The 13,282-nt window shown below is 39.5% G+C and overlaps 1 protein-coding gene across 6 annotated transcripts in view; it reads left to right on the forward strand.

Moving 5' to 3' along the window:
* Positions 1 to 13,282, forward strand: part of LOC130931246 (uncharacterized) — a 159,601-nt gene that overhangs the window by 55,674 nt on the left and 90,645 nt on the right. The window lies entirely within an intron of this gene.

Raw genomic sequence — 13,282 nt, forward strand, 5'->3', positions numbered from 1 at the left:
TAAATACCCGCTACTTTTTGAGCAGAATTCTAGCTTTGTATAGGCTAATGTTCCTATTGTTGAAAGCACAAAGGTGTATAATAAACAACTAGCACATTTATATTTTGCATTTTGTTTTCTTACTGTACCGAAAATGAACCGAACCGTGACCTCAAAACCGAGGTACGTACCGAACCAAGATTTTTGTGTACCGTTACACCCCTACCTTATATTGATGATCTGCTGCGTCATAAATCAATTAGTGACTTTCCAGCTCCACGGAGCGTTCTTTGTCCATGCTTGCTGGTTAAACCGCGAATAAGCAACTGGGCTGTTGACTCCACGCACGGCTCCGCCCATTTTGACGGATGCGTCTCCGGCAAAAATAGAAAATATCCTAAACCATCCATCGGGCTCCGGCACGCTGGAGATGGTCCGCAGTCAATCTGCAGCACTGACGCAGCCAGTATACGTTGAACAATAGGATATAATGGGAACGGATGGGCTCCGGCGCTATTTTTTGCCGGACCCGGATCGAAGATACATTTTGCGTAGTTGGTAACAAGGAAGCCGAACATTTAACGGCACGTCTGCTGCACGTGCGTAAGCACGTGCACGCGAGGCGATAAATCGCAGCGGAAAAATTACCACCTTCATTTTAATTTACCGTGCGATAAATGGAATTATTGCATATTGCGACAGGCTTTTTTGTATATCACTTTAGAAAAAAAAACAAATCAAAATGGAAATGAAAGAATAGGTCGAGTTTGACTTTTGTGGGAGGGAGGGGAGCAAAACATGAAACAAAGAAATTTCAAATATCCTTCTTGCCTCCTCAGGTGTAGTTTTGGCTAAGCAAAGCAAAGGACCATCTTTAAGGTGCTAGTCACATCATCTGTTCGAAAAATAATTTTGACCTATGCCCAAAGGATGCCCTCTGTAGGATTCTAGTTTATTTCAATCATTTTTATTTGTTTGTTTTATTGCTTTAAAACGTATGTACAACATTTTACTAGCTAGATCTTTATTTTAAATTCATATATATACAGTGGGGAAATAAGTATTTAGTCAACCACTAGTTGTGCAAGTTCTCCCACTTTAAAACATGGGTAAACCTCAACCATGAGAGACAGAATGTGGAAAAAACCCCAGAAAATCACATTGTTTGATTTTTATTTTTATTTTTATTTTATTTTTTATTATTATTTGCAAATCATGGTGGAAAATAAGTATTTGGTCTATACCAAAAGTTCATCCCAATACTTTGTTATGTATCCTTTGTTGGCAATAACGGAGGCCAAACGTTTTCTGTAACTCTTCACAAGCTTTTCACACACTTTTGCTGGTATTTTGGCCCATTCCTCCATGCAGATCTTCTCTAGAGCAGTGATCTTTTGGGGCTGTCGTTGGGCAACACGGACTTTCGACTCCTTCCACAGATTTTCTATGGGGTTGAGATCTGGAGGCTGGCTAGGCCACTCCAGGACCTTGAAATACTTCTTACAAAGCCACTCCTTTGTTGCCCTGGCTGTGTGTTTGGGATCATTGTGCTGAAAGACCCAGCCATGTCTCATCTTAAATGCCCTTGCTGATGGAAGATTTACACTCAAAATCTCTCGATACATGGCCCCATTCATTCTTTCCTTTACACAGATCATTTCCCCTGGTCCCTTTGCAGAAAAACATTCCCAAAGATTGATGTTTCCACCCCCACGCTTCACAGTGGGTATGGTGTTCTTTGGATGCAATCGAGTATTCTTTCTCCTCCAAACACGAGAAGAGAGATGTCCCGATCCGATATTTGGATCGGGTCGGACGCCGATATGGGCAAAAAAATGCGCATCGGTATCGAATCGGCCAACACGGAAAAATTCCGATCCAGACTTCTGATCCAGTTTTTTTTTATATCTCTCCGGTCCGGGTTTTCCAGCGCACCGATTTACATAATCCATTCCAGTTTTTGCTTCGGTTTCCCTAAAATCCGGTCCGCATTTTACGGCACACCTTCAACACACTACATTCACATTACCGTCTCCCAATTTACCGAGAGAGTTTATCGGTATAAATGTCAGCTGTGTGGGATCATTTCACCTTAAAGGACGACGAAGAGGCAGAGTGCAACATATGCCACAATAAAGTCAAGCGTGGTGGTAAAGCTGTAAGAAGTTTTAATACAACCATCAAGCATTTAGCGAAATACCACCACAAACAACATAAGAAGTATGTTAAGAAAACCTAAGACAAAAAGAAAGGTCCTACGCAACTAACACTGACAGAACCTTTTGCTATGCGTGACAAACTGGCACTCGACAGTCCCAAAGCCCAGGGAATAACAGTAAGAGTCATTGCCGAAGAATTTATTCTGGATGACGAGCCATTATCTCTCGTGAGTAAAGACGCACCATCCAACACTTAGAACCACGGTACAACATACCCAGCCGTCATTACATCCTTGAGCGATTCGGCCGTGGAAGATTTGAGAACGATTCACAAACATCCAAATTCTGATTATTGAAATGTCAAGCAAAGCGGAACTAATACACAGCGCGGTCTTCGGGACTCAATGAGAAACGGACCGCATTGCGTCCCTAGAGTAATTCAATTCAATTCAATTTTATTTGTATAGCCCTCAATCACAACAGAAGTCTCAAAGGGCTTTACAGAGGCAATATGATACACAATTAGAAATGAAGCAACAAAGATGAATAGATACAGTTCAAGTCCTGGGTATCCCCTATCCTTAAGACCCTCCATGCCAGCAAGGAAAAACTCCAAAAACTCCAGAGTCAATTGGGAGAAAAATGAGAAACCTTGGGGAGTACCACAGTCAGGAGAGATCCACTCCCAGGACGGATAGACAGGAACCCCAGAACTGCTAATGGGAATTAGCAAGCGAAGTTATAGTCTGTAAAAATACAGTGGAGTAAAGGAGCAAGAAGAGGTCCCTCTAATCAGATGAGACGGGGGTAGCAGCGAGGACGTCTATCCAGCCAGGGGTCCGGACAGTCAGGAGGCTGCAGCTGAAAAATAGCCCCTCCCCAGAGGGGGGGGGGGACACCGGGTGACTAGTGATGAAGAGACTAGACAACTAGATATTAACATTGGAAAATAGAAATAAAGTAAGACAAGTGGTAGGTAGAGTAAGAAAAGGAGATAGAACTCAGCGGCTGTACTGCCCCCAGCATTATAGCTTCTAGTGCAGCTTAGACTAAACTGTGAGTCTACTCTGACTTCAACTAGCCTAACCATAAGCTTTGTCGAATAGGAACGTTTTTAATCTAATCTTAAATGTGCAGACTGTCTCGGCTTCTTTAATACTAGCTGGAAGCTGATTCCATAAAACAGGGGCTTGGTGGCTAAAGGCTCTAGCTCCGACAGTACTTTTAGAAACCCTGGGAACTACCAGTAGACCTGCATTCTGAGATCGGAGTGTTCTGTTGGGGCGGTATGGAACCAGAGCATCGGTGAGATAAGGTGGCCCCAACCCATTAATGGTCTTAAATGTAAGAAGGAGTATTTTAAATTTAATTCTAAACTCGACTGGAAGCCAGTGAAGTGCCTGGAGCACAGGGGTGATGTGCTCTCTTCTATTGGTTCCTGTTAAAAGTCTTGCTGCTGCGTTTTGGACTAGCTGAAGAGCTTTTAGAGAGCTTTTCGGACAAGCTGCAAGTAGGGAGTTACAGTAATCCAATCTCGATGTAACGAACGCGTGAATTAATTTTTCTGCATCGCTTTTAGATAAAATATTTCTAATTTTGGTGATGTTGCGCAGGTGAAAGAAAGCCGTTCTACAGGTTTGTTTAATGTGTGCTTTAAACGATAAGTCAGGGTCAAATAAAACTCCTAGGTTTTTAACTGTGGCGCTGGAGGCTACACTTACATTGTCCAGAGTGACTATCTGGGCAGCTAAAGAGTCTCTAACACTTTTCGGGCCTATTATAAGGACTTCTGTCTTTTCAGGGTTAAGTAGAAGATAGTTAGTGCTCATCCAGGTATTTATATCTCTGACGCAGGCGCTTAGTTTTTCTACTTGCCTGACCTGCTCAGGTTTAATTGATAAATACAGTTGTGTGTCGTCAGCGTAACAATGGAAGTTAATGCTATGTTTTCTGATGATATTACCTAGAGGAAGCATATACAGCGAAAACAAGATGGGCCCGAGGACAGATCCTTGCGGCACACCATAACTAACTCTAGAGTACGATGATGATTGCTGGTTTACATTGACAAACTGGTACCTATTAGATAAATATGATTTAAACCAGCAGAGGGCTGCTCCTCTAATGCCTATGTCACATTCCAATCTCTGCAATAAGATATTATGGTCGATTGTGTCAAAGGCTGCACTCAGGTCCAACAGAACCAGGATCGACTAATCGACTAATCCAATGTCAGCGGCAAGTAACAAGTCATTAGTTACTTTAACTAATGCGGTTTCAGTGCTATGATGAGCTCGAAAGCCAGACTGGAACTGTTCAAATAAACTATTGTCCTGTAGGTGCTGACAGAGCTATTTAATTACCACTCTTTCAAGGACTTTGGAGAGAAATGGTAAGTTAGAAATAGGTCTATAATTGGCCAAAATATCAGGATCAAGAGTAGGTTTTTTCAAGAGCGGTTTAATAACTGCATATTTAAAGGACTGCGGCACGTAGCCTGTAACTAATGAGGTATTTATTATATTTAAGATAGTGTCAATAGTTAGAGGCAGGGTCTCTTTAAAAAGTTTGGTTGGAATTGGGTCGAGGAGGCACGTTGATGGTTTGGAGGACATTATAATTGAAATTACATCAGTTTGGTCTACAGTGGTAAAGTTATTTAATATTTTAGAGGGGTTTATAGGAGATTCCGAATTCTTTGTCTGCACTTTATCAGACCTAATAACTGGAAGTGATTCATTTATTTTATTTCTAATAGTTGCGATTTTATTGATAAAAATTTTTAGGAAGTCATCACAGCTAAGGGTGGTTGGGATATAAGGTTCTATATAGCTGTGACTGTTTGTCAGCCTTGCTACAGTGCTGAACAGAAACCTAGGATTATTTTTGTTTTCCTCTATTAAGGATGAGTAATATCTGGTTTTAGCCGTACGCAAGGCCTGCTTATATGTCACTAAGCTGTGTTTCCAGGCAGAGAGGGTGTGCTCTGTGTTGGAACGGCACCAAAGTCTTTCTAACTTACGTGTCGATTGTTTAAGAGAGCGTGTTTCAGCATTATACCAGGGAGAGGCTCGTCTCTGCTTGATAAACTTTAATTTGGAGGGAGCGACGACATCGAGGGTAGTACGAAACGTAGACATAACACGATCAACAAACTCGTCATTAACAGCAAGGCCGGACATTATTCCTTCAAAATTAGATGACAGGGAGGCAAATATAGGCTGAATTATCTGTTTATACTCTGAAACAGAGCGATCACCTAATGTCCTTTTCATCTGAGTTCTAGTCACTAGTGGCGGATTATCTTGAAGCTTAAACTGAAAGGTAATTAGAAAATGATCAGACAGTACGGGGTTGTGGGGATGGACACTAAGATCACTAATCTCCGTACCGTAGGTTAAAATCAAGTCCAGGGTGTGCTTATGACTATGAGTTGGTTTATTTACATTTAGAATGAAGCCAGTCCCATCTAGTAGGTCGTTAAAGGCCTTACCAAGGGAGTCACTTTAATCGTCAACATGTATATTAAAATCCCCTACAATTATAATTAGGCCTGAACGATATATCGTTTAAACATCGCCATCGCGATGTGCGCATGCGCAATAGTCCCATCGCAAGGACGTGCGATAGTTTTTTCATTTCATTTTTTTTAATCCACAAACGTTTGTTTTGAGGAAGGAGAGGGAAGGAGAGCGCACAGCTTCTCTTTCCCTCCAGCAAGTCATCGGCTCCTCCCCCTCCCCCGCGGCAGCGGAGTGGAGGGAGGAGGGGCCGAACAGCAGAGCGGAGGGAGGAGGGGCCGTTCTCAAAGTGAAAGCAAGAAAGCAACACGTTGAAGCAAGGAAATGAGGCAAGACCGTCTCCAGAAGGAGTTTTGGAAGTATTTTGGCAAGAAAAAGACTATAAGGGACAAAAAACAGCCCTGTCGACAGTGCCTCGTCATGGTTGCATCAACAAGAAGTAATCTGTCGAACATGTGGGACCATTTAAAACGCAGGTATCTATGCATTCCTGCTAAGACCTTCCCATCAGAGGCTTTTTAGTACAGGTGGGAACATTGTTACGTGCCAACGTTCTTGTCTCAAGCCTGCAATAGTGGATAAACTAGTAGTCATGGCCAAAAACCTATGAGACCCAGTTGAGAATTGCTGAGCAAGGAAGGTGGACGATATGCAGACAAATACATAACACAGCTGGAGGAATGTCTTTTCTTCTTTTTATTCATGTGACAGCTATCAGGAAGGCAGGAAATTTGGTTCTGTTATTCATCAGTTATTTGCAGTTATTCAGGTCAATTATTTACAAGGTCAATTGAGTTTCTGTTTCTTTTATATTTAAATTTATTGTAAATCGTATTTTTCAAATAACTATATATAGTACTGCTGCACATAAAGTTTTGACACTTAATATTTTTGTTTAAATATTTTTACAACTTTGTTGCCGTTTTGCAGTTTTATAGTGTAATATTTTGTGTAAACAGCTCAGGGGACTAATGCACTTGCACTTTTATTAGTCAGATTTAATATTTAAGTTCAAATATGTTGACAACTTTGTTGTTTTACTGAGGTTTATATTTATTGTTATAGTTTGTGAACAACTCTTTTATTTGTCATATTTAATATTTTTGTTCAAATATGTTTACAACTTTGTTGTTATTTTACAGAAGTTTTTATTTATTGTTATATTTTGTCAAAAGCTTAGGGGACTAATGCACCTGCTCTTTTATTTATCATTTAATGTATTTGCTGCTGTTGAAGTGTAAAATATTGTGTTCAATAAATGATCTATTTTGTGCAGACATGGCTTCCTGGATCCCTTCATAAAGCAATCTTCATCATTCACAAATGAAACGGTAATATATGAATACACTGTGGTCACGGTGTGTCAAGTAAAGTATTTCCAAACAGCTATTCAAGTCATCTATTGAAAATTTCTTTAAAAAAGATTAAAAAAAAAAATATATATATATAATATCGCAATATAATATCGCAATATATTGCAAACCTCAAAAAAATTGCAACAATAGTTTTTTCCAATATCGTTCAGGCCTAATTATAATTCTATCCCAGCTTAGCAAAATACTAGATAAAAAGTCAGAGAAATCTAACAAAAACTGTGAGTAGGGACCAGGGGGACGGTAAACCACTATGAAAAGAACTGGTTTTTGGTTCTTCCAGTTAGCATCTATAATTGATAGTGCTAGACTTTCAAAGGAGTTATAAATGTAATTAGCTTTACTTTTTGGGCTCATACCTAAACAAGAGTGTGATATTACTGCTATCCCCCCTCCACGGCCCGTGCTTCTAGCTGTGTGAAAATTCACGTGACTTGGGGGTGTGGATTCATTAAGTCTAACAAAGTCATCCTGCTGAAGCCAAATTTCAGTCAGGGCCAAAATATGAATATTATATTCCCCAATTAAGTCATTAACTAGCAGAGATTTGGGCGAGATTGACCTGATGTTTAATAATCCGCATTTTATATATTTATTAAGAGCTATTTTATTTTCACTGCTATCAGGGGCTATATGTGTTAAATTCTTTGGTCTCGTTCCTATAGTACTCTGTTTTTCCCTGTTCACTATACGAGGCACGGACACAGTCTCTATCTTCTGTCCTATCTTCTGTCCTGAATGTTGGATTTGTGACAGCTCGGAAAGAGGCGAGTGGTCACTACTAACAGAGTTGTGTTTTACACTACAACACTGCGCCCGGGCCCCCACTCTGAAGTGTCACATCAGAGTAAACATCATACTTGTCATAGACCCGGGTAATGCCAATGCTCAACTCATGGCTTTAGCTCAACTCAATGCCGCTGGATAAAAAACACAAGAATACCTGACTGCTGCTGACAGCTGCTACAAACTACGTCAACATCGTTTTACTGTAGATAATAGATATCATATGTATATAGAACTTGATGCAGGATGACAGACTCGACGGCGTTAGCAACATTGAAGTATTGAAAACTAGTTGCATTAGTAAACAGCCGCCATCTCAAAGCAGGCTGTTGTGAACCTTCCAAGCGAACCTAATTAACTTTTTATCTAAAATACTCCTGAATTGGTAAAATCATGACTTAAATCTATCTTCAAAACAGTTTTAAAACTTTCACATATCGAAAGTAGACAGAAGGGAAATTATGGAATAACGAGAGCAATTTTAACAACTTTAACAGTTGATTCGCAAAATTAAATGAATTGAAAGTAGTTTAAAGCCGCTGATACAGAATGGGGACTATTTTATTTACTGTTTTAAAATGTTAACTTGATACTAAGCCTGAACGATATATCGTTTAAACATCGCCATCGCGATGTGTGCGTGTGCGATAGTCCCATCGCAAGGACGTGCGAAAATTTTTATTTTTTTAATCCACAAATGACTTGCTTTCTGCTCTGAGCAGAGCCTCACACACTCTTTGAACCTCACAGTCACTGCAGCACTTGCTTATTAAAGTTAACAATGCTGGTATTTTTGATCTTGCCAAAGAAGCGGACATCACAGCGCAGCAGCTGTCAATCATCGTTTAACTTGTAAAACAATTTCTTCAAGGAAGCCGCTTTGAAATGAATGTGTGTGTGTGTGTGTGTGTGTGTGTGTGTGTGTGTGTGGTGTGTGTGGAGACGTTTGAGACATATAAATTAAATGCCAGAAATGATCGTGAGGAGTTTGTAATTTCTACATGTCCAACAAGAGTCACAGCTAAGGTAGATAAACAGAAGTATTTAATAAAGCCAAGCATTTTTCGACGACAGTACTTTATTCTTGTTCAAAAATGATTTGGTTGGACAGTTATGTTTAAAACTGATCATAATATAACATAACATTTGAAGTGCTTAAAACCATTTATTAATATATACATTTTTTAAAATCATACTTTGGGGAAAAGTTGAGAAAAAAAACATGCCTTATATGTATCTCTTTCCAATGCTAAATCTGAATAAAAACATTGAGCACACACACACAAAAAAATAAAAATTTGGGGGCGGGGTGCGCAACTTTGCGGTTTTTCACTTATCGCGACGGGTTCTGGTCCCCATTAACCGCGAAAAACAAGGGATCACTGTATACTGGTCATTGGTAGTCATCCAAAGTCTTTCCAAACAGCTATTCAAGTCATCTAGTGAAAATTTCTTTAAAAAAAAAATAAAAAAAAATATATATATTAGGGCTGTCAAAATTATCGCGTTAACGCGCGGTAATTAATTTTTTAAACACGTTAAGATATTTGACGCAATTAACGCACATGTCTTGCTCAGACAGTATTCTGCCTTTTGGTAAGTTTTACAGCAAGGCTTTTTGTGCTAACAGCGAACTCTTGTGGTCGCTTTGCGACATGGTTTATTGTTTTCTTGCCAATTCAATATGGCTGCACGACGTCTCGGGCTGTAATGTTGTGCTTATATGATCCTTGGACAAGATTTGTCCGTAAGTATGGTTGTTGTCAAGAATGTACTATTATGTTAGTAAGCGAAATGTTATATTTTTTGTATGAGACGCTTTTTGTTTATGTTTAGTGAACCTGTATAGCGTGCTAAGCTAACGTTGTTGCTAATGCAATGCTTGTGTACATTTTTTTTGTAGTATTACGACGGTCTAAAGAGGACAATGGTTTGAGGCCATTTTATTAATGAATCAGATGAAAAAGGAAGAAGTCTGATTATTAAGGCGTTGTTCACTAGCTGTTTAGCTTTGGAAAAAGTAGACGCTTCGGAGTGAGGACAGCACAGACAGATTTAAATGACAGTAGAGTGAAATGCCCACTACAGTCCTTATGTACCGTATGTTGAATGTATATATCCATCTTTTCTTTCCATTCCAACAATTTATTTTACAGAATATATATATCATTTACAGAAAAATATGGCATATTTTATAAATGGTTTGAATTGCGATTAATTGCGATTAATGAAGATTAATTAATTTTTAAGCTGTAATTAACTCGATTAAAAATGTTAATCGTTTGACAGCCCTTATATATATATATATATATATATATATATATATATATGTGTACATACTTTTTCTAATATTGCAATATAATATCGCAAACCCCCCAAAAATCGCAGCAATAGTTTTTTCCAATATCGTTCAGGCCTACTTGATACTGAAATAGTCGTTTATTTAAACCTGAGAGGCTTTTTATACAATTTGTGTAACTAATGCACGAAACATTAAAAGCATCTAATAGCTTGGGGGGTTTGTGGGATTTTCCACTGAGGTTGTTTTTGTGTTTTGCTTGTTTAAGACAGTTTACAATATTATTTGCATGTTTTCCTGACTGACTATGCCATTTCTGTTTGTTATTTATAATGTTTTGTGTTTGTCATTGAATAAACAGGTCAGTTTCTTGTTACCAACCGTTGCGTGTTATTCAAACTCACCTAATTCAGCTGGCTAGTTGTTATCAAGAGTACTAAAACTCTTTTCAACATGAGTCTGACAACTAAGTAAGGAGGCGAAATCACTTTAAACTTTAACAGATGCTCAGATAGGCTGGTATCGGTATCGGATCGGAAGTGCAAAACAATATTAGTATCGGATTGGAAGTGCAAAAACCTGGATCAGGACATCCCTAGTGCTAATAATTGTGACACACATTATTTGATTCAAATAATTATTTCTTTATGTAGGATTTTTTCCCCCCACTGAATAAATGCACTTGTATTGAAGGTTGGATTTTTCTCTTTTTGCCCATTAAGGTCCCATATTATTTGAATTAAAAAAAAAAATATTAGAAGCTAAAAAACACATCTGAACCAGGGGTGCCAATAATTATGGAGGGCACTGTATGTACTTTTTTGGCACTGTGTTGGTGGATTGGGATGTGTGTGTTTGTAAATCAAGCGCTCCCTTTCTATGACGTCACGCTCAAGTGTGCTGCACGGCCGGCGAGAAAGGAATAGGTGGATTGGGATGTGTGCGTTTGTAAATCAAGCGCTCCCTTTCTGTGACGTCGCGCTCAAGTGTGCCGCACGGCTGGCGAGAAACACATCTTAATAAGAGCTGCAAATGAAGCTGCCCATCCAATTCCAAAGTCCGCTAATAAGCCGGGGTTGTACCATTTAAGGAGGCCTTTGAAAAGTTTCACAAAGATGAACATAGAAATGATGGCGCTAGACAACCAACCCTTTCCCCCCGTCGAAGACATAGGATTCAGGCGGCTACTTCGTCATTTGGAGCCAGGTTCATCATTCCAAGCCTCCGCCACTTTTCAGATGAATGTTTAACGGCAAAGTATGATGAGATGTCCACACGCTTCCATACTTCGATCGGCAACCATGTAAGGCACGTAGGTTTTCACCACGGACATACAGTATAGACGTGTAATGTTAGTCTTGTCAGCATGCCTGATAGGATTTCGGACTATGCAGATAAGAAACCTCATACTTCATTGAAAATGGGTTCACTCACTGCTGTTTACATTGATTATTATAAGGCAGTACTTCTCAAATGGTGGGGCGCGCCCCCCCAGGGGGGCGCAGAGCGATGCCAGGGGGGGCGCGAGTGACCTCGGGGAACATGCTTTTTTTTTTTTTTTTTTGCCGTACTAGAATAAAGTGTACTTGCACATCCACTCCGTGGGTGGCAGTGGCGCTCTCATTTTCAAAGTGCGTGCAGTATTTTGGAAGTAAGCAAGAGCACACGGAAGAGACTCATGCAGAGCAGGACTCACGCAGCGACCCACTGTCTTCTTCGGTTCTCACGTGTCCGGCCGAGAAGTGCCGTTTTCGGCTTGGGATCGTCACGACCACCGCCCTCACCTACGGTTCTCCCTCGGCCGCCGAGAGTGCGCTTTTTTCGGGCCGTTTGCCTTTGACTTTTAATATAGTGGAAAATGAGGAAAGACCACTGTTTACTGAGTATAAAAATGATTATAGCGGAGAAGCCAAATCAGTTAAGACGCCACTTAAAGACATTAGACCTCAATCTCATTGATAAGCCGCTTGACTATTTTTCAGCGAAAATGTGCCGAATACTGCCAATTTCCACAATCGTCCCGCTTTGTCAGTGTTATATCAGTAAACCAGTGAGCACTGTGGTGAATCAGCGAAAATAAAAACTTTCCTTCTGTCCAAAGACTGCCCCCCCCCCCCTTCTATTCAGTTTTGTTTTTTTTTTTTCGGTCAAATTTTTTGGCATGTTGTCCTGAAGAGTAAATTTTTCTAATCAATTTGAATTTGTGATTATTTACTGATTTTATTACATTTTATTTTTCAGTATCAAATGGTCAAAAATGTACCTTGAGTGTATTTTTACAGTTTGGATGTGACTTTTTTTTTTTTTTTTTTTTTTTTTTTTTAACTTCAGGCAAATTGATGCGCGTTAAGTCTTTTCTGTTACAAGCAACACAATGTTAAAAAAGTTATACTTTATTATAAGTTGATCTATGTTACTTTTTTTCTTTAATAGAAAAAAAAAAGGACACAATGTTAGGCTGAGGCGTACTTATAATAGTAATATAGACGAATGATACTATTTACAGTGGCGGCAGAGAGTTGGGGGGGGGCGCGAAACATTTACGTCTTCCTTGGGGGGGCGTAACAGAAAATAATTGAGAAGCACTGTTATAAGGCAAGCCATTAATCCTTTTTGTTCTACCATATTTTTGTTTTGAGGAATGAGTGATGAACCTTACTACTGTACAGTGTTGGGCACGTTACTTTAAAAAAGTAATTAGTTACATTACTCACTACCTCTTCCAAAAAGTAACTGAGTTAGTAACGGAACTACTCCATAGTAAAAGTAACTAATTACCAGGGAAAGTAACTATTTCCGTTACTTTAAAAAGAACTTAATGTATGTCAAAGAATTTGAAATTTTCTGAGCAGTATTCGAGTCAGTGTAATAGAGAAGAACAGACAGGTAGTTAACTTGTTAGGTGCTTCAGCAGATTTGAATTACTTACCACAGATGTCGACAAAAGCTTTGCCCCGGGACATAAATTACACATTACATGCAGGTTCTTTCCTTTAATTTAGACAAACTTGAAATAGTGTCTATATCACCACCTCTTAAAGGACATTTTTTCTTCTGAATGCTCTGCCATCCCGACCCTGTGCATCTGTTTTGCGTGTGTGTGTTTGACGCACGCGCTGTTCCGGTTTGCTTGTGAAATCACCGGCTCTGATTGGCTTACCACGA

This window comes from Corythoichthys intestinalis, chromosome 15 (assembly GCF_030265065.1).
Source record: "Corythoichthys intestinalis isolate RoL2023-P3 chromosome 15, ASM3026506v1, whole genome shotgun sequence".
In the NCBI taxonomy this organism is placed as follows: Eukaryota; Metazoa; Chordata; class Actinopteri; order Syngnathiformes; family Syngnathidae; genus Corythoichthys; species Corythoichthys intestinalis.